We start from the raw sequence: 21,799 nt of genomic DNA on the forward strand, positions 1-21,799 counted from the left end.
TATCCTAAATCTTCTTGAAGCTGACAAAGAAATGTAATGATTATACTGTCTGCCCTAGTATCTGTTATACAAAGTCCACTAATTAGCAATAGAAAAGAATCTGTTCTTTGATTTAGCACCCAAACTGAAAATTTATATTAATATTCCTCAGTCTTCCATTACACTGATTATTTTTGTCTCCTTTGAATATTATCATTTTGGTGCTCTAAAAGTATACGCTTCTCCCTGAAAAATCTATTTCACAGCTTTGGTCTATAAACATCTAATATTTTGCATCTAATATTTTGCAGAAGAAACTAGCTTAACACATTGATAACTTGGCAAAACATTAAAAGCACAGAATGAACATTGCACAGTATTTTCGATGTATTGAAAACTTGCTTCACTGCTAAATTCCATTACTCTTCCACTCCCTAAAAGAACCTTTCCCATAACCTACTTCCACTATCAGCTACTTTTTGCTTTTCAGTAAACATACTGATGAGACCATCTAGATGCAAATTAAGATGTCTACTGGGTATAGAACATGAAAGATTCTGTAATGTTCTTCTATCTCCTTATTTTCCTTGAGTATTCTTTAATCAGTAGTAATCACTTCAAGAGCACATTTAGGTTATAATAAGGTAGTGAACAACTGGACCTTGAAAGCTGAATCAGGAACAAAATCTACCTGCGATGAACTGTGTAATAAAGTTACCATATCAGAATCTGTGTCAGTGAAAACAGATACATAAAGCTGTGGCACAAGTTATAGGAGAGATTCAAAGAAATAAACCTCTATTAAATGTGTTGCGACTGATAAGCACATCTGCCTGTCCCCACCTGGTGCTTACATTCCATGCATACCCCAGAAACCTCTCCTGTGATCCTTGATAAGGAGTCTTTTTTTCCCCCTCAGAGGAAAAACTCCTAACAAAAATGACTGTTTATAAACTGTTATAAACTGTTTTATATGAAAACATATTTTTACAAGGCTAGAACTAATATAGCACAGTGGCTACACCATGCTATGTACTGGGAAGTCCCTGGCCCAAATCTTATTTCTGCCATGAGCAAACTGCTCTCTTCCTGCATCAAATATGAAGGATCACACTAATTTCCCACATCAAAGCTGTGGTTTTCTATTTACCTCAGACAACACTGTAACTCAAGGGTCTTCAAACCTGGCCCTTTTATGACTTGTGGACTTCAGTTCCCAGAGTTCCTCAGCCAGGCATGCTGGTTGAGGAATTCTGGGAGTTGAAGTCCACAAGTCATAAAAGGGCCAAGTTTGAAGACCCCTGCTGTAACTGGTACAGAATCCAGTATGTAACCTTGGAGAGTCACAGGATTTTTCAACACTACTTTACTGGATTCCTATAAAAATTAATGCATATTAAATGATTTGAAGTTTGCTCCTTGAAGTTTGAATGTGCTATATAAAGTGTGTTTTAATTTTTTATCAGGTTAGAGACAATATATAACATGTTTATGGGACCACAAGTACACATTAATCCTTACTACCTTTTACAGAGAGGAATAGTTGCTAAAAAGCCAGACGTACTCTCCAGATGTTTCGGAGAAAGGTTTTAAAATGTTGTTCACAATGGATTTAACTATAGAAAGCATTCAACAATACTGAATTTTTACTTTATTCAGCAATATCACTTGTTAACTTATGTTTATGTGCTTTATGGTTTTTAAAATGTTATTATATTTGCATACCACCCAGTCACATTTTGTGAGATGGGCAGTTATATAAATAAAGAAAATGAAAGCACAAGATTTTCACTACATGTTGCAGAAGCATGAATAGTCTTGCTTTATTTCTACAGAAATCCCAAATTCTCTAAATTTTAACATTTGATAGATATGCTATATCAAGTCCCATCATTTTTAGTGAAACATTTACAGCCATAACACCTGATGTAGGAGTATTCATAAAATGAAGAATGCACTTTATTCTGGACAGGCAATGGCCCAACTGAAGCAGCATGTTTTAACCAAAGAAAATCAAGAGAAGAACAAATGAGGCAAAGCTGGCGCATCTCATCCCTTCACAACCCTCCACAGTTGTATACTAGCCTACTGGCTGATCTTTACAGCACATTCCACTCCTCTTTCCCCACTTTCCTTGTACGTCTTTCCTCACTGCTGCCACCTAGCATCCAACCAGCCTCTCTAGTGTTGTGTATCTTCTTTCTCCATCTTAGAATCAGAGAATCAGAGCTGGAAGGGACCTTGGAGGTCTTCTAGTCCTATCCCCTGCCAAGGCAGGAGAGTCCCAGATAAATGGCTGTCCAATCTTTTCTTAAATACCTCCAGAGATGGAGCACCCACAACCCTGCGAAGCAAATTTCTCCATAATTTCAGTTTGGATCTCCTTCTGCTGAGTTTCCACTCACTGCTTCTTGGCCTGTCCTCAGGAGCTTTGGAGAACAAATCAATCCCCTGTTGTCTATGACAACTCTTTACGTGTATTGGATTGGAAGACAGCTGTCATGTCACCCTTAAACCTTCTCTTCCTTAGGCTAAACATACCTAATTCCCTTAGCTGTTCATCATACAGGTTAGTCTCCTGATCCCTTATCATCTTTGTTAGTCTTGGCTTTGGAAATTGTGGTGTGCCAGCACTGGAGGCTTTTAAGAAGAGACTGGACAGCCATCTATCATAAATAGTATAGGTCTCCTGAGAGAGCAGGGGGTTGGATTAGATGACCTCCAAGGTCCCTTCCAACTCTATTACTGTTACTGTCTTCTCTGCAATCGTTCTTGCTCTTTCTCTGAACTTCTTTCCTAGGCATTCAAATGTACACAGATCACCTGCCTGATTTATGCATGGGATTAGCTACAGTTTTCATATAGGCCTTGGAAGAAATATACTTTGGAAGTTTGAACAGGAATGTTCTCATACGGCAGCAAGCTCATATATGCTCTGAATTACAAGCAACCATTTCATTCACGTCAAGTCTCTGCTTTAATAATGCATGTGAGATAGTATCCCTCTAAGTAAACTCTTAATTACACCAGTATTTGAAGAATCATCTCAAACAAACATATGCATATGCTAAACTTTTCACTATGTATATTAGCTAGCTAGTTATATGGCTATATTTTGATAAGCTCTGAATAAATTCTCACATGATAGTGTACTTCTAGCATCAAGTAGTTTTCCTTTTTTGGAAGAATATGCTCTCCATTAGGAAGAACAGCTAATTCAGATACTATGAATAGACCTACAATATTTATGTGAAGACAATCCTTTCTCCAGGAGGTACAATGTGAAAAAAATAATCTAGTTTACTGTACTGAAAGTGAATCAAAGATGAGAAGAGCAACAGAGAAGAGCAACAAAGGTCTGGAGGCTAAAACATATAAGGAACGGTTGCTGGAATTGGGTATGTCTAGACTCTAGTTTAATGAAGAGAAGGGCGAGGGGGTACATGATAGCAGTGTTCCAATATCTCAGGTGCTGCCACAAAGAAGAGGGAAACTAACCAAGGACAGAAGCAACCTAGAACTAAGGAGAAACTTCCTGACAGTTAGAACAATTAACCAGTGGAACAACCTGCCTCCAGAAGCTGTGAGTGCTCCAACACTGGAAGTTTTTAAGAAGAGACTGGACAGCCATTTGTCTGAAATGGTATAGGGTTTCCTGCCTGAGCAGAGGGTTGGACTAGATGACCTCCAAGGTCCCTTCCAACTACTACTACTACTTCTTCTCCTTCTATTATTATTATTATTATTATTATTATTATTATTATTATTATTATTATTATTATTATTATTATTACTATTATTTTGACTCTTAAGGTACATTATTTGGAGAAGCAATTTAAGATTCAAGTAAAAACTGTACTTCCTGGCTTTAGAGTAAGAACATTCTTAATTACAAACAAAAATGGACCACACCACGTATAAAAATGCAAAATTATATTACGCATACAGGGGTGAGGTGGAAAAGGCACACATGGCTCATTACCAATGATATCCTTCTTAGCATACTGATCCTAATATAATATACAATGTGAAAAATATATCTCATGAATTTAGCAGATATGACTTTCTGAATACAATGATTATGTTGGAAATTAGTATTTCCAGAATTTGGATAGTGCCTATATAGCTTTCTTTGCATGTATATTTGAGTAAACAGCTTATCAATTTCAAGTCACGTATTATGGAATACAAATTTATTTACCATGTAGAATGATCTACAACAATAAGGTTTCAAAGAAGAATGTGAAACTTGATAGAAACTTAAAAATGAAATGAAAGGGTAGGTTGCGAAACTTAAATCAAAAACAAAGTAGGGTAACATAATCTGTAATAAACAATATGTTTTGAGTTTACCAATTAATTTTACTCAGCCATACAAGCTTATGTACTCTAATATGCAATCTATTTAATAAATGCTACCCTAGCGTTTTCTAGCCTTTTGTAACCCCCGGAACTGGTTGTACAATCCAATGCATGCTTATTCCAGTTAAACCTACTGCCTGCTTATTCCAGTTAAACTACTACATATCAACAATATATTCAAAACAAATATTAAACTAACATATTGTAATAAAATGCTACAATAATAATAATAATAATAATAATAATAATAATAATAATAATAATAATAATAATAATAATAATAATATTTAATTTCTATACCGCCCTTCTCCCGAAGGACTCAATGCATGACTTCCACTGATTCCAGTATTATGCTAATCTTTCTAGAACTATGGGGCTTTGAAGACTCTTCATTTCCAAAAATAAGAGACAAAAAAGCCAAAGATAAGCCAGAAAAATAACACAAGAAAAATAATAACTATACTATACTATACTATTCTATCACGTATCCTAAACTCCTCTTCTCCTTCCATTCAAGGCTTAACACTGCAAGAAACAATTACATGTGACATATATTTTAAGTCTAACATTTTATTTCAACTGAAAAAAAGGGTAGCAAATTGAAACCCCTAAAAATTATTTCCTCCAGGCAACCTTGTAAATTATTTAATTTAATCAGTTGCCCTGATAATTTAAAATATATTTTAATATAAGATACACCCAGGTGCTTTTATTCTTGTGTTTGTTTTTTCCTTTTGCGCATTAACTCCTCTTGTGATTTGAAAAGTAAACAAAAAGTTTGCTTTAATATGACAGAAGTAATCTAAATTTTCCATTAAAAACTATCAAATAATGTATGCCCCAAATAGAATTCTAAGAATTTAGCTGTAAATTAACCCATGCAATAAAAATAGCATTCTTTTAAGATACTTACCATTTAGTTTCAGTCACATACTTATATTTGAAGACTTCAAAAACTATCAGCTAGACCAGGGATGTCAAACTACCAGCCCATGGGCCGGCAATACTTTTTTATTTTAATTTATTTTTTAATTCCATTTTATATCCCGCCCTTCTCTGAAGACTCAGGGCGGCTTACAAGCTTGTTGCAATACATCATGTGATGTGGCGACTTTGACACCTGTGAGCTAGACCATCATAGGTGTATTTTTCCCACTATGTACCCCTGTTTCATACAATAACGTGAATAGTTATTTGATATTTCTTCTTATACCTGACTCTAGCATTTCTGACATTCCTAAGCTGAAAACTTTATTTCAGTTAATAAAGACACAAATAAAAACAAATGCAATATTTTACAGTCCATAAAGAGGATACATTTGATATGATGGAATTCGTACTCTAAGACACAGGTCGGCAACCCGCGGCTCCAGAGCCGCATGCGGCTCTTTGAGCCGTCTCCTGCGGCTCCCAGTCAACCGGTGCACGCGCACCTCTTCGAACAGGTGGTGGTGCGCACGCACCTCTTCGAACGGGCAGTCGCGCCGCTAGTTGGGAAAGCTGCCACGGCCCGTTTGCAGAGCTGCCACCTTCAGAGGAAGGCGGCAGCCTGTAAACGGGCTGCAGCAGCTTTCCCAACGGATGGCGCCACTGCACCTCTTCGAACGGGCAGTGGCGCCGCTAGTTGGGAAAGCTGCCACGGCCCGTTTGCAGAGCTGCCGCCTTCAGAGGAAGGCGGTAGCTCTGCAAACGGGCCACGGCAGCAGGTCTGTAAACGGGTGGCGCCGTAAGCACACCTCTCCGAATGGGTGGAGGTGCGCGCGCAGCTCTCCAAACCTTTGGAGAGCTGCATGCGCAGCTCTCCGAATGGAAAGTTGCCACGGCTCGTTACTAAACTCTACATATTGCAGAGCACACATAACTTGCCAGTTTCTAAGGAAACTGGGCAATTTTTCCACTCAAAATGTGGCGCTGAACTAAGCGATGGCAACGGAAATGCTATGGACTTGCACTTCCGTATTTCATTGCATTTAAGAGGCCAGAGAGGAAAGGCTGGTTTGCTTTTTAACAAGCGCCAAGCAGTTCCTGACGCGACTTGGCTCTCAGAGGCTCCAGAAAAACCAAACCCGTCGGCTGTTTAGCTGGGAAAATTAAGTCCCGGGAGTTCTTTTTATAGCCACAAAGCAGCAGGAAAGTTCAGAGTAGGCGCGGTTGGGCCTCTCAGCGCTACCATTCACGTAGTCGCGCACAGAGGTCCCCTTTTTCTGCTTGGGAGAATGCGAGGCTTCGGTGACCGAGGCCGCGATCGCGGCAGGTAAGGAAAGGGGAATCGGGCTTCTTTCAAGGGTTTGTCGTATCTCTGCCACCCCCCCTCCACCCAGTCTCACCCCTTGTGCTCTTTCTGCTGCGTGGGAGGCAGAAATACTGGGGCAGCCAGCGCTGCCTGAGGGTTGATCGTGCTAAATTTCTGCCTTTCTCGTAGTTATTAAAGCATCGAATGGCACCAAGAAGAGGGGTGGGGTTTTGCCATTTTGTCGAAATGGGAAAACGTCGAAGTTGGGGAGCAAGTTCCTCGGAACTCTCCGGGACTTTTTAAATTAAATCAGCACAATACTAGGCTGTTTGGAGAGCTGATGCAATGGAGGAGGGCTGCCAGTTTGTAAGGTTTGGGCTTTTATGTCGTGGGGAAAAGAGCACTTTAACAACAGGATCTTTTCTCATAAAGAAAAAACAAAAGGCTCACGCTCTGTGTTGCTTTTCTTTCTCCCTGTATTTCTAAGATTACGGAAGCTTTGCCAGAAAATTTTATGCGGGTGGTTGAAAGATGGCATCACAATAAGGAGGTGACCGTTTGACTGGGTGCCAGATTAATGTCGACTCTGCAAATGGGCCGTCGCCGCCACGCAACCAGTTCCATCACACATAAAGTGGCAACTGCGCACGCACATAAGCACGCACGCGGCTCCCACTTTTTTTTATGTGTGATGGAACCGGTTCCCAGTGGCTCTTTTGCTTTTTCAGGTTGCCGACCCCTGCTCTAAGAAGATCCTTAGGTCTGAAAGCATCAAATTCTATTCATGCCTACTTTTACAAGTGATAGAGGTACGGTATTAGAAAAGGAATATTTCAAGATAATAAATTAGGGCAGGGGTCAGCAACCTGAAACAGTGAAAGAGCCACTCGGAACTGGTTCCCTCACAAAAGGAAAAAATGGGAGCCGCAAAAAATGTGTGTGCATGTGCGTACATGCACGCATGCGCAGAACAAGGTTTGACTGAAGAGTGGAGCCAAGGCGAGATATGCACCTAACCTGCATATTTGAATTGATTGGTTGAACTTTTTTAGTCCCACTTTTTTTGGGGGACTGCACATGGCAGAGGACTGGGAGCCGCATGTGGCTTTCGGAACTTTCATAATGAATGCTGCTTCTGAAAGGCTGGTTGTCTGTAATTTGAGCAGTAGCAGCAGAATGATGGACAGATGCAAGAAGAAAAATAGGGCTGATGTATACCCAACTTGCAGCAAGGTTGACAGACACTATTTATTAAGGAGCACAACTGGGCATGGGATTTTGCCCACCAGCCAGTTGAAGAAGAAAAAAGAGGCACTGAAAGTTTGGTTATCTGAAGGACAGTGAAGAATATGCCCTTAGCCTTGTTGTTGTTGTTAGCTGTGAAGTCGTGTCCGACCCATCGCGACCCCATGGACAATGTTCCTCCAGGCCTTCCTGTCCTCTACCATTTTCTGGAGTCCATTTAAGCTCACGCCTTCAGCTTCAGTGACTCCATCCAGCCACCTCATTCTCTGTCATCCCCTTCTTCTCTTGCCCTCAATCTTTCCCAGCATTAGGCTCTTCTCCAGTGAGTCCTTCCTTCTCATTAGGTGGCCAAAGTATTTGAGCTTCAACTTCAGGATCTGGCCTTCTAAAGAGCAGTCGGGGTTGATCTCCTCTAGGACTGACCGGTTTGATTGCATTGCAGTCCAAGGGACTCGCAGGCTGGTGGAACCACAAAATAGACAAAATAATAGAAAATGATGAAGCTAACTGTCTACGCAGATTCTCAGTCACCCAGGTCACAGTTATCCCAAAGGTCCTTTTTCATGAGGCAACTGGACTTTCTTGTTTTTTCATTGAAGATGCTTCACTTCTCATCCAAGAAGCTTCTTCAGCTCTATCACACCAGGTGTTAGTACTAACATACTAATTCCCAGGCCTGGGAACAAAGTGACATCTAAAACGGGAGCCATACATATTTCTGGGGGCACACAAAGATGTATACTTAACAGTAGAACATGGTTTATGAACAAACAAACCTCTTCTGGCATTTTGAAATTAACTGCATTAACTATATAAACCATCAATCAAAAATAAATTTGTTAAGACTGAAGGCTACATCAATTTTTAATCTTTAACAATGCACTGAGTGATGCAATGTGATACAACTAGAAGGATTTTAAAAATAAATTGGTAATAAACAAAATTAATTCAAAAAGTACTACCATTCCACTTAAATACAGGTGATTCCTTTTCAGCATTTAATTTGATTCTTGGGTTTAAAATTGAGTATATGGAAAAATTATGAAATACGGAAAAAGAAAACCCCCACATTATCTCACAGATACTGTATATCAGGGGTGTCAAACTCAATTTCATTGAGGGCCACATCAGCATTGCGGTTGCCCTCAAGGGGCCGGGTGGGTGTGGCCTACTGGATGGGCGTGGCTAGAGTGCATATGGCCTACTGGATGGGCGTGGCTAGTGCGCGTATGGCCTACTGGGTGGGCGTGGCCAGCTCTACATCGTTCGCATCAAGGGTGCCTATGGGGACCCGGGCAGGAGTGGGAGAGATCTGAGGGTCTCTGGCAGAAGGAGGGTCTCTGGGCCAGGGCCAAGGCAGTGGGGGCCGTTCCCTCACTATTTCCAGGATGGCTTCGCGGGCCGCATGAAACCACTTCGCGGGCCGGATCCGGCCCCCGGGCCTTGTGTTTGACATGTCTGCTATATATTCTCCAATAAAAAGACATGTCTTATGGAGTAAGGGGATATTGTCACTGGAAAGAATTTCAGCTCACATAAGGATTTTTCTTAGAACACTGGGAATCCTGGACAAGAACCAAATTCTGATCCCAGCCAATGGAGATTTTCAGATTTCTTTATTAGAACCTGAGGACTTCATTATTGTCTGGTGATCATTATCAAGAATTCTGGGAGTTGATCAACATATTTGGCGGGCATCCAACATAGGGAAATTGAGCTATGCATTGTGAAGGGGTGTTCCAGAATCATCAGCTGCTGAGCTGAATACATACAAGGAATCCACAGATTAAAAATAAAAATAAGGATGCCCTTGAGTTGAGCTTAACCCTTCAAGCCAACAATAAACATAAACAAGCCAATCAGTTATCTTGCAGTGTTATGAAGCAGTTTGTCACTGCCTTATTGTGTGTGTTTTTCAGTTTCTCAAAGATTCTGAGGTTTCTCAAGGCCTACAGCAATAGTACATACTAGTTACTACGGTCAAATGTGCTTATCTTCTGAACTCACACAAAAAGGAGCCAAGTACTGCAACCTATTAATAGAAGGGAAGTTCATGTATTTATTCTTTTTTCCTTCTAAAATAATGACATGGATTAAAATCAAGATGATGCCATAACTAAGATAGATAGAACAGACATTTTTAGATAAAGGAATAGAGCTAGAGCTAGAGAGATGAGACAGAGATGGAGATATGCATCCCCATAACTAAAAAAAAGTCTTGTGACAATTTGGCAATTATAATTTATAATTTTTCAACTAAGCAAGGATCCCACAGTGGTGATCCACAATTTCACAATTCCAGAACCATTAAAAAATATATATTGATCAACTAGGCCCATTTCAACTAGGCTTCTGAAGAAAAATAAACAGAGTATTTTGAAAACTATAACATGAGCTATGCTGAGAACTGGATGTCAGGAACACAGCTTATTAGCTTTCCTGGATATTTATTTATTTTATTTATTACTGCCATTACATCCCATCTTTTCTTTTGAGAGTTTGGTCTGGGGAAACATCCTTTTATTTCCACAGCAACTCAGTAGGTTTGTAGGCTGAGCTGAGAAAATGACTGGCACAAAATAATCTAGCAAGCTCCATAGTTCAAAGGGAATGAAAATGGGTCTCCCAGGTTCATCTTTGGTCTCCCTGACCTCTCAGCAGCTTTCAATACCATCCAACATGATGTCCTTCTGCAGGGCACAGCATTACGACAACATTCCCTTTTCTTCCAAAATCCTTTCTAGTTGGTGTTGGGGAAGGGAAAATTCTAGCCCACAATTGTTCTGGATGGGACTGTACTACCACAAACAAGACAAAACTTGGAGGCCCTCCCAGATCCAGAGCTCCTGTTCAAGAAGACATTGGCAGCTGCGGAATTTTTTGCATTTTCATTTTGTACACCAGTTGTACCCCTTCTAAAGGATTTGCTCATGGTCACTCATGGCTTAAGTCATTTCCTGAGTGGATTGTTGCAATGTCCTCAACATAGGTTAACCTTGAAAAGAATCTGGAAGCTGCAGCTGGTACTATTTTCTAGTACCACTACTAACTGGGTTTTGGCAGCCTGCCCCAGATGTCTCCCAGTTATACTGGCTGAGCAATTCTCAGAATTCCTAGACAGTGCTTTAGGAAGACCTGAAGCACAACTTGAAGAAGATTGATTTATGGTGGCACACACAGTTCTGATCCACTTCCTTTGTTAATATACCTAATACCACTAAGTGAGGTCACAGTAATTTGGAGTGAGCAACAACAGCCAGTTTGGTGTAGTGGCTAAGGAAAATATTTGTAGCTCAGGGTTGAAAGGAGAGGAGGTCCTTGGTACTCTCCGAGCTTGGTTTTTTTCTTGCAGACATTTCATTACTTGAACTAGGTAACATCATCGTGGTATTAGGGAATGAGATTTGCTCTCGTTTTATAGTCTAGTGGCTTTCAGTGTTGGTGGAAGTTGTCTTGATGGTTCTTTGGCTGGATTGCAAAGGGCTACAGTTTATACAGAGACGACATCTGAGGAAGAAATGGCAAACTGAAAGCAGCTGCACCGGAATCAGAGCCAACAACCGCCAACAGAATGAAGAGCCAGCAAATAGACCAGATCTTTGTAATTCCTCTCTAGACAAAGTCTTGGAATTGCCCTCAAATACTCCAGACAACAGTTTCTTGCAAGGAGACCACAAGACAGCAAAATACATTAACATTGAGTGTACTAAAGGATATTTGTGAACAATGGACTCAGAAGCTAACTTTAAAAGTTTCTGCCGTTATAGACAGAATGTGTTTGAAATATGTTATGGAATAGGAACATGTTTTACTAGACAATAAAATGGATTTAAAAATGACAGACTACAAGAATGGTATGGAAAAAGATGATACACTGGATATACAAATTAAAGGGCCAGTTTGGTGTAGTGGTTAAGGTGTTGGCCTAGAATCCAAGAGACTGTTCTAGTCTTGCCTTAGGCATGAGAACAAGTTGGCTGACCATGGACCAGTTACTCCCTCTCAATCCTCCACCCCCAAGAAGGTTGTTATTGTAAGGAAAATAGGAGGAAAAGGCAGTGTTAGGTATGTTCACCACCTTGAATTACTTATACAAATTAATTAGTGCATATAAAATCTAATAAATAAATAAATAATTAATAAAAAGGGGACATACAAATAACAAACCAAAAGAATGATCCAGGATACTTTCCTATACTGGATTTACAAAAGATATCTTAAAGCTTTGAAGAATTTTGTGAGACGGTACAAAGAAAAAATTAAAAAGAAATCAATGTCTAGCACATTGTTTGAAGGGTTTAAAGATCACGATTGTTAAAAGTAAAAGGAAAGAATAAAGTTGGTTTACTTGATTAAGGTAACTCTTAATGGACTTTTGCTATCAGGACTAAATAACAAAGCTTTGTGTTTACAGATAAGAGATGAGATATAGGAAGAAATCATTCCCCTTCATGGATTACTGCCTTGTCGTGGCGAAGGGGCTTGCGTAATTCAATGAAGCTATGAGCTATGCCGTGCAGGGCCACCCAAGTCGGACAGGTCATAGCAGAGAGTTCTGACAAAACGTGATCCACTGGAGAAGGAAATGGCAACCCACTCCAGTATCTTTGCCATGAAAACCCTATGGACAGTACCAAAAGGCAAAACGATATGACGCTGGAAGATGAGCCCCTCAGGTCGGAAGGCGTCCAATATGCTACTGGGGAAGAGCAGAGGGCTAGTACTAGTAGCGCCAGAAAGAATGAAGCGACTGGGCCAAAGCCGAAAGGACGCTCAGCTGTGGATATGTCTGGTGGTGAAAGGAAAGTCCGATGCTGTAAAGATTTTTTCTCCATAGGAACCTGGAATGTAAGATCCATGAATCAAGGCAAGCTGGACGTGGTCAAACAAGAGATGACAAGACTGAACATCGACATCTTAGGTATCAGCGAACTAAAATGGACAGGAATGGGTGAATTTAATTCAGATGACCATCAGGTATACTACTGCGGGCAAGAATCCCTCAGAAGAAATGGAGTAGCCTTCATAGTCAATAAAAGAGTAGGAAAAGCAATACTGGGATACAATCCTCAAAATGACAGAATGATCTCAGTTCGAATCCAAGGCAAACCATTCAATATCACAGTAGTCCAAGTCTATGACCCAACCACTGGTGCTGAAGAGGATGAAATTGACCGGTTCTATGAAGCCCTACAGCACCTTATAGAACTAACACCAAAAAATGATGTCCTTATCATCATGGGGGATTGGAATGCTAAAGTAGGAAGCCAAAAGATAACCGGAATAACAGGCAAGTTTGGCCTTGGAGTACAAAATGAAGCAGGGCACAGGCTGATAGAATTTTGTCAAGAGAATAGGATGGTCATAGCAAACACTCTTTTCCAACAACCCAAGAGACGGCTCTACACATGGACATCACCAGACGGTCAACACAGAAATCAGATTGACTATATGCTCTGCAGCCAAAGATGGAGAAGCTCTATACAGTCAGTAAAAACAAGACCAGGAGCTGACTGTGGCTCAGACCATGAGCTTCTTGTTGCAAAGTTTAGGCTTAAACTGAAGAAAGTAGGGAAAAGCACCAGGCCAGTCAGGTATGAATTAAATCATATCCCCGTTGAATATACAGTAGAGGTGACAAATAGATTTAAGGAATTAGATCTGATAGACAGGGTGCCTGAAGAACTATGGACAGAGGTTCGCAACATTGTACAAGAGGTAGCAACCAAAACCATCCCAAAGAAAAAGAAATGCAAGAAAGCAAAATGGCTGTCTGAGGAAGCTTTGCAAATAGCTGAGGAAAGGAGGGAAGCAAAAGGCAAGGGAGAAAAAGAAAGATACGCCCAATTGAATGCAGAATTTCAGAGAATAGCTAGAAGAGATAAGAATGCCTTCTTAAATGAACAGTGCAAAGAAATAGAAGAAAACAATAGAATAGGGAGGACCAGAGATCTTTTCAAGAAAATTGGAGAGATGAAGGGAACGTTCAATGCAAAAATGGGCATGATAAAGGACCAAAATGGCAGGGACCTAACAGAGGCAGAAGAGATTAAGAAGAGATGGCAAAATTACACAGAAGAAGTATACAAGAATGAGCTTAACGTCCCTGATAATCACAATGAGGTGGTCACTGACCTTGAGCCAGACATCCTAGAATGTGAAGTGAAGTGGGCCTTAGAAAAGCTGAGCAACATCAAAGCTAGTGGAGGTGACAGTATTCCAGCTGAGCTATTCAAAATCTTAAAAGACGATGCAGTAAAAGTGCTACACTCAATTTGCCAGCAAATTTGGAAAACTCAACAGTGGCCACAGGATTGGAAAAGATCAGTTTACATTCCAATTCCAAAGAAAGGCAGTGCCAAAGAATGTTCAAACTATCGCACCATTGCACTCATTTCTCATGCTAGTAAAGTTATGCTTAAAATCCTACAAGCTAGACTCCAGCAGTATGTGGATCGAGAACTACCAGAAGTACAGGCAGGATTTCGAAGAGGCAGAGGAACTAGAGATCAAATAGCCAACATACGCTGGATCATGGAGAAAGCTAGAGAGTTCCAGAAAAACATCTACTTCTGCTTCATTGACTATGCTAAAGCCTTTGATTGTGTGGATCATAACAAACTGTGGCAAGTTCTTAAAGAGATGGGAGTACCAGAACATCTTATTTGTCTCTTGAGAAACCTATATGCGGGCCAAGAAGCAACAGTGAGAACTGGACACGGAACCACTGATTGGTTCCAAATTGGGAAAGGTGTCCGGCAAGGCTGTATACTGTCGCCTTGCCTATTTAACTTATATGCAGAGCACATCATGAGAAAGGCAGGGCTAGAGGAGTCAAAAGTTGGAATTAAGATTGCTGGAAGAAATATCAACAACCTAAGATATGCAGATGATACCACTCTAATGGCAGAAACTGAAGAGGAACTGAAGAGTCTCTTGTTGCGAGTGAAGAAGGAGAGTGCAAAAGTTGGGTTGAAACTAAACATTAAGAAAACCAAGATCATGGCATCCAGCCCTCTCAATTCCTGGCAAATAGATGGGGAAGAAATGGAGGTAGTGACAGATTTTATTTTCCTGGGCTCCAAGATCACTGCAGATGGGGACTGTAGTCAAGAAATTAAAAGACGCTTGCTCCTCGGGAGGAAAGCCATGGCAAATCTAGACAGCACACTAAAAAGCAGAGACATCACCTTGTCAACAAAAGTGCGTATAGTCAAGGCTATGGTCTTCCCAGTTGCAATGTATGGCAGTGAAAGTTGGACCATAAGAAAGGCTGAGCGCAAAAGAATTGAGGCCTTTGAACTGTGGTGCTGGAGAAGACTCCTGCGAGTCCCTTGGACTGCAAGGCGATCAAACCGGTCAGTCCTAGAGGAGATCAACCCTGACTGCTCTTTAGAAGGCCAGATCCTGAAGCTAAAACTCAAATACTTTGGCCACCTAATGAGGAGGAAGGACTCACTGGAGAAGAGCCTAATGCTGGGAAAGATTGAGGGCAATAGAAGAAGGGGACGACAGAGAATGAGGTGGCTGGATGGAGTCACTGAAGCAGTAGGTGTGAGCTTAAATGGACTCCAGAAGATGGTAGAGGACAGGAAGGCCTGGAGGAACATTGTCCATAGGGTCGCGATGGGTCGACCGGACACGACTTCGCAAGTAACAACAACAACAAAAGAAATCATTTGTTGCATTTTATAAGGGTATAAGTTATTAAAATTGTTTATACTTCTTCTGATGAAGGGGAAGTCATTTCCTTATGTATTTTTCTTTACTATTTTTCTTTCTTTTGTATTTTTCTATTGTTTTCTTTATCTTTTTTGCACTTTCTATTTTTCTTTTTATTCTTTTATTTGTGTGTATCAGTTTTCATCTTTTTAATTGTTTTGTTTTAACGCATCTGCAGGATATAGGAAAAACTGGACATTTTATTAAAAAGAATTCTCATAAAGCCAAACTAGTCAGCATCTTTGGAACTGAGGAACAAAACAGACAACAAGAAATGCAAATAGCTGAAATAAAAATAAGATAATTAGGGAATGAAAAATGTTTTTAAAAAATAGTAGCATAACTTTCAGAGTGCTGTGCTGTAGCAATTACACATTTGGAAAAAAACCAACCACTTAGGTCAGCAGTAAGAGAAATGATGCCACAAAACTAAAGAGTTTTTATCCTCCTAGGTTCTGGTGATAAGCTGAAGAGGTATTGACAAACCAAAAGGTTTTCAGTAGTAAACAAAAATAAAAGCTTGTAGTGTCTCAACTACGAAGACTTTTTGACAAACCAGGAACTCAGTAAGAAATAATCAAAATAATTGCTCTGAATAAAAGAAAATGGTTAAAGAATTTATCTGCTCTGTTTCCTAGATTTGGCAAAACACTGCATATTCTAAGAAAACATCCACATTAAACAAACATACATTTTGGGGTCAGTACTCAGTAAGTATGTATGTTTCTCCTCTTCCATAAATTAACTTGGTCAAGCAAAATATGATAATGACTATGACCACATGGATCAGGAGGAATCAAAACAATTTGAAGGGACAAGAAGTTGGGACTGTTGTGGAGGACTGTCCCCCCCCCCCACGGCTCTGCCTGATGCTATTGCCACTCCACCTGATGCTGCACAGGCACCCTGCCCTTTGCTGATGCCACACTGCTACTACCTCTGCCAATGCAAATGCCCTGTCCCCTGCTGATAACACAGGCCAGACTGGGACCACCCACAGGTTGGATGTGGCCCATGGGCCATTAAATGCCCAGATCTGCTCTATACATTATAAAATGAAATGCCTGGAAGGCATGTTGAAGATTACTTAAGATAAATCCTGCCCATGCAGAAATCCATTACTACACATCCAAGCAAATGTCTACTAAGTGCTATTTAAACACTTTCAGTGAAGTAAGAGTTCTATTACTGAACAATTCTTACATTTAGAAATATTTTCCTGGCAGTCATCTGAAATGTACTTCTTTACTATTTAAACTGTTTCTTGCCTTGGAATAACTCTGAACAATACTGACATCTCTTCTGATGCTTGAAGCAAGTTATTTATTTAAATTTATATGCCTCCTATCTCACTCTGCAAAGTGAGTCTGGGAAGCTAACAATTAAAATCATAAATATAAATATATTAAAAACATTAAGTAAACAGAGAAGTAAAAGGCAAGATCAATACAGTGACATTATCTTCTCTGTTACCCATCAGCCTCTTCCAACATAAAGCATCTGGTTCTCAGCCTGATCTACTCCAGGCTAAGGCAGAACCAAGTTTTAGCATTTTTCCCAAATGCAAAAAGGGTGGGAGTAGACCTCATTTCAAGGATCAAGGACCAGCAGAAAAGTCACTTTTCTAGAACCTGCCAGCCAAATCTCAGAGATCTGCTGGACTGAATGAGGTAGGCCGATACCATTGGGATGAGACGGTTCCCATGCCATAAAGGGCTTTTTAAAGGTAATAAGCAACACTTTGAATTGAACTTGGAAGGAAATCAGCAACCAACACAGCATGTATAACTGCAGTGCTATGTGCACCATCCTAAGGAGTACTAAGACTATGTGCTACTGCACTGTGTACAAGCTGCAACTTCTGAATACTCTTCAAGGGTAGCCCCATGTAAAGCACATTGCAGTAATTGAAACAGGAGATGACCAGGGCATAAGTGACTGAGCACAAGGTCTCACAATCCAGGAAAGGGCACAAGTGACACACAACAAAGCTCCAAAGGTGCAAAGGTCCTCCTATCATAACGCCACTTGCTCTTTTAGTACAAATCACAAGTCTAGGAGAATGCCCCAAGTTGAGCGCTGGGTCTGTCTGTGATAGTGTTACTTCATCCGAATAAAAAATGATAAACTCCCTAATGCTGAGACTCTGTACACCCACAGCCAACTCCATCATACTAGGGTTCACCTGAAACCTGCTTCCCCCCCTCCACCCCTCCAGATACTCACAGCCTCCAGGAAATGCAAGAAGAAAAACCACAGCTTTTCTTGGGTCACTCAGAACAGAAATACATAGCTGAGAATCATCAGCATACTGAAAATACCTCACTGTGTGGTATTGGATGATTATTAAAAAGAAGCAGAGAGGACACCAAGGTTATGGCACCTCACAAAGGAGAGACCATGGGCTGAACCTCAATACCAAAACTGTGCCTTCCAGCCCCAAGTGCTGCAGTCAGCACAAAAGGATACAATCACCAATTGTATCAAAAGTCACCAAGAGGTCAAGGAGAGCACAAGCACCAATTATATTTCTGTCCCAAACTGGGCCTGAAACCCAACTGGAAGGAATCCAGATAATCTTTTTTTATTGAAAGGTTTTACAGTACATTTTTAAAAACAAAACCCCTCCCAACCCCCTCCCCTCTCCCCAAAACTCCCCAACTCTCCCCTCCCCTCCCCCCCCTCCCCGACTTCCCAGAGCTAAATACAGGGTATAAAAATACAAACAAACATAATCTACAATATGCAAACGACAATGAAATATTAAATTCTATCGCACTTTAACTCTTAATAAAATAACTACAAGCAATTTATATATCATATAAATCCACTACTTATTCAAATGCTAAGTGAAACTTTTTAGTCCCATATTTATTCTTCTCCACTCCACAGTATATCTCTGTTGCGATTGGTCTTTCAAGTAGGCTGAAATCTTTGCCATTTCCGCCAAAGTGGAAACTTTTAAAGTCCATTCTTCTATAGTCGGCAGTTCTTCCTTCTTCCAATATTGCACTACTAAGTCTCGCTGCCGTAATTAAATTCAGCATCAGCTTAGTGTCCACAACAGTAGTATCTATAATAATACCCAATAAGAACAACTGCGGACAAAACTTTATCCTTTTCTTGAATATCTTTTGCATATTCCACCAAATTTTAATCCAAAAAGCTTTAACCCTTTTACAAGTCTACCATATATGAAAATACGTTGCATCCTCACAACCACACCTCCAACATTTGGGCTGGCAGTTCGGATACATACTTGCTAATTTTTTAGGATCTAAGTGCCACCTATAAAACATTTTATAAAAGTTCTCTCTTAAATTTTGGGCCTGTGTAAATTTTACATTTCTCACCCAGATCTTTTCCCAAGTATCCATTGTAATAGGAATCCAGATAATCTGTTTCATCCAGGACCCTCTGGAGCTGCAACACTCTAAAAGCATTTTAGACTATTTACAAGTGTTAAGATGCCGTTTAAATGTATGTCTGCAAGGAAACACTGATGTAATGGTTAAGGCACAAGACTGAAAACAGGGAGGCTGTGAACACTGAATCACTTTGGTTCAATCACTCTCAGCCCGATGCTCCTCACAGATTTGTTGTTATGGGGACAACAAGAGAAGGAAAGAGTTTATCTATGCCTGCTTCAGTTATTTATAAAAATAGCAAAGGCAGGATTAAAAAGTCTAAAAACATCTTGTCCAAGTCAATAAAAAGTTGGCAAAAGGGCTCTAGAGCCAAGAGCCTGATTAATCTTATAGGATGTTTATACAGAAGTAACCCTAAGTAAAATTTCCTCTTGGAACATGAGGAAATTGGTCATTAATTGCCAAAGGGCTGAATAATGATGCATAACAACCAAATTCTGGAGAATTTGTCTCTTAATGCCTATTTATGTTAGATACAGGGCTATGCTACGAACCCTGCTTTAAGATAAAATACATTCAAAAACATATAAATTTTATAGATTGCACTATATTACCGAGAAGGTATCAAAGTGCCAGGAAACATCAAACAAGCCCTCCATACAGTTTACACTACTAGTCTTTCTCAAGAGAACAGAACAACTTTTTTTTTCATTTCCCCCCTCAACTAAAAAATTATTCAAAAATGTTAATCGAACAGCCAGTGGATTCAGTAATTCCCTGAGCAAGAGAAGTACCTGACACGAATAACTTTTGCAAAAATGTCTACAAACTCATAGTGAGTCTCCAAAAAGTTTCAGTCTAACAAATACAGTAACTTTCCAGTCATGGTAATAAAGCTAATTCCTTTTCAGTGAGTGGGTGATGGGGGGAGAGGGCTTGTAAATGGAACAATTGTTTGACTGTGAATGTACTTTGCAAGTGTATTTTACATTGCTTCAAAGCTATAAGAGAGAAGCCTAATTGTATAAACTTTGGTCCTTAGCCTCATCATCATTTTCCATCACCTCAGTTACAACTTGTTCCTCCAAATAAAGATTTTATAATGATCCCTGACAAGTATTGAGGACTTTCTGTATGGTCTAATAAGATATGAAACACTGAAAAGTTTCTAATATGCATTCGTATGCCTTAAAATGTTGGGCTCAGACTCCAAGAATCACTCCACTAATTCAAAAGGCAGACAGTCTTCAACTTAGAAAAGTTCATTTAGTGACCATTCAAAGTTACAACACTGAAAAAGTGACTGATTACCATTTTTCACACTTATGACAAAGAATTCAGATGCTTGGAAACTGACTCATGTTTATGACAGTTGCAGTGTCCCAGGGTCATGTGATCACCTTTTGCTATCTTCTGACAAGCAAAGTCAATGTAAATACCAGATTCACTTAACAACCATGTTACTAACTTTAACAACTGCAGTGATTCACTTAACAACTACAGCAAGAAAGGTCATAAAATGGGTCAAAATTAACTTAACAACTGTTCCACTTATCAACAAAAATTTTGGGCTCAATTGTGATCATAAGTTGAGGACCATCGGCACAATAAAAGTTTTATGATTACTCCAAACTACTTATTTTTCAAGGAAAGATCAAGGTGAAAGCCACTGTTGACCAAGAAAAGCTTTAATGTTCATCTCAACTTTGCCAAAAAAGAACTGAAGTATCCTGCAAATTTCTGGTGGAATGTCCTCTAGACAGAAGAGCCAAAAGTTTATTTTATCAGACTACATGGCTATCATGTGGCAGAAACACTGAATTTCATGAAAAAAGTCTCATGCTGCCCATCAACCATAAAGATAGCAGTATTCCAATTTGGATATTATTTTGCTGCAAGACCTAGACAACCTACCTTCACTGAAGAAATTATGAATTTTGTTTAGTTCTATAGGAATATATTATGCCATTTGTCCAACATTCAGAGCACAGTAATTCCACATATAAGCAAATCTGAATAGCAAATTACAAGATAAAGAGCAAATTCAATGTTTTCAAGGTTAAAATCCAGCTCTAAACATCCACTGAAATATGACAGGATCTTAAATGAACAATCCATGTTAGATGTTGCAAGTAGAATGAATAGCCCAAAATTCCCACTTGAAGTTGTAAAAGGGTGATCATTAATTACAAGAGGTGTGGTTTACATTTACTGCCAGTAAATGTGACAGAACAAAAAGGAGTAATTAATTCTTCACATTGGTACAAGCAAGCATTTTTAAGGGTTTTTATTCACACTCCCTTATATCATTAGGATCCACATGTTGCTCTGATAGTCTACAGAGTTATAAAATATGCAAAAATTCAGAAAATCTACAAGAGGACAAATACTTCTGATACGAATTTGTAAGTTACACAAAACTCTTTTACCTAACAGCTTCCAAATAACATATTCTGGATTATTCCACTTTATCCTCCACATAATTCATAAGCCACTGATAATAGAATTAAGATGTAAAAAATAACTTGCACTTGGAAATGTGGATTTTTGGGGGGAATTGTACTGTCAAAGGAACAAAATACTTAAGATGGGAGAAGAAAAATATTTATTGAAATGTTGATGGAAAAAATGTCAAGCAACTGGCTAAAAAATACAGATAGTCCACATTTAGCAAGCACAACTTGGACTAGCAACTCCACCACTAGGTGATGCAGTCATTAAGTGAGACTCACAATTTTATGCTGGCTTATGCATTAACTCTGTGAAGCATGCAAATAGTGACCACATGACTTCGGGGCAGTGCAATAGTTATGTAAGGACTGATTGTAAAATTACTTTATCTTTTCAGCATTGTCAACTTTGAATGGTGGCTAAACATGGCAGTCATTAA

At 39.7% G+C, this 21,799-nt stretch overlaps 1 protein-coding gene across 7 annotated transcripts in view; it reads right to left on the minus strand.

Moving 5' to 3' along the window:
- The window catches only part of DAG1 (dystroglycan 1), a 96,077-nt gene that overhangs the window by 57,329 nt on the left and 16,949 nt on the right, over positions 1–21,799 (minus strand). The window contains exon 1 of one of the 7 annotated variants that reach the window (XM_083356138.1): positions 5,255–5,337. The exons of the other annotated variants lie outside the window; for them this stretch is intronic. The gene's annotated coding sequence lies outside the window, so the exon portion shown is untranslated. Of the gene's footprint in view, positions 1–5,254; positions 5,338–21,799 lie in introns of those variants that run through there. 7 annotated transcript variants of the gene reach the window in all.

This window comes from Vipera ursinii (genome assembly GCF_947247035.1).
Source record: "Vipera ursinii genome assembly, chromosome: 2".
Classification (NCBI taxonomy): Eukaryota; Metazoa; Chordata; class Lepidosauria; order Squamata; family Viperidae; genus Vipera; species Vipera ursinii.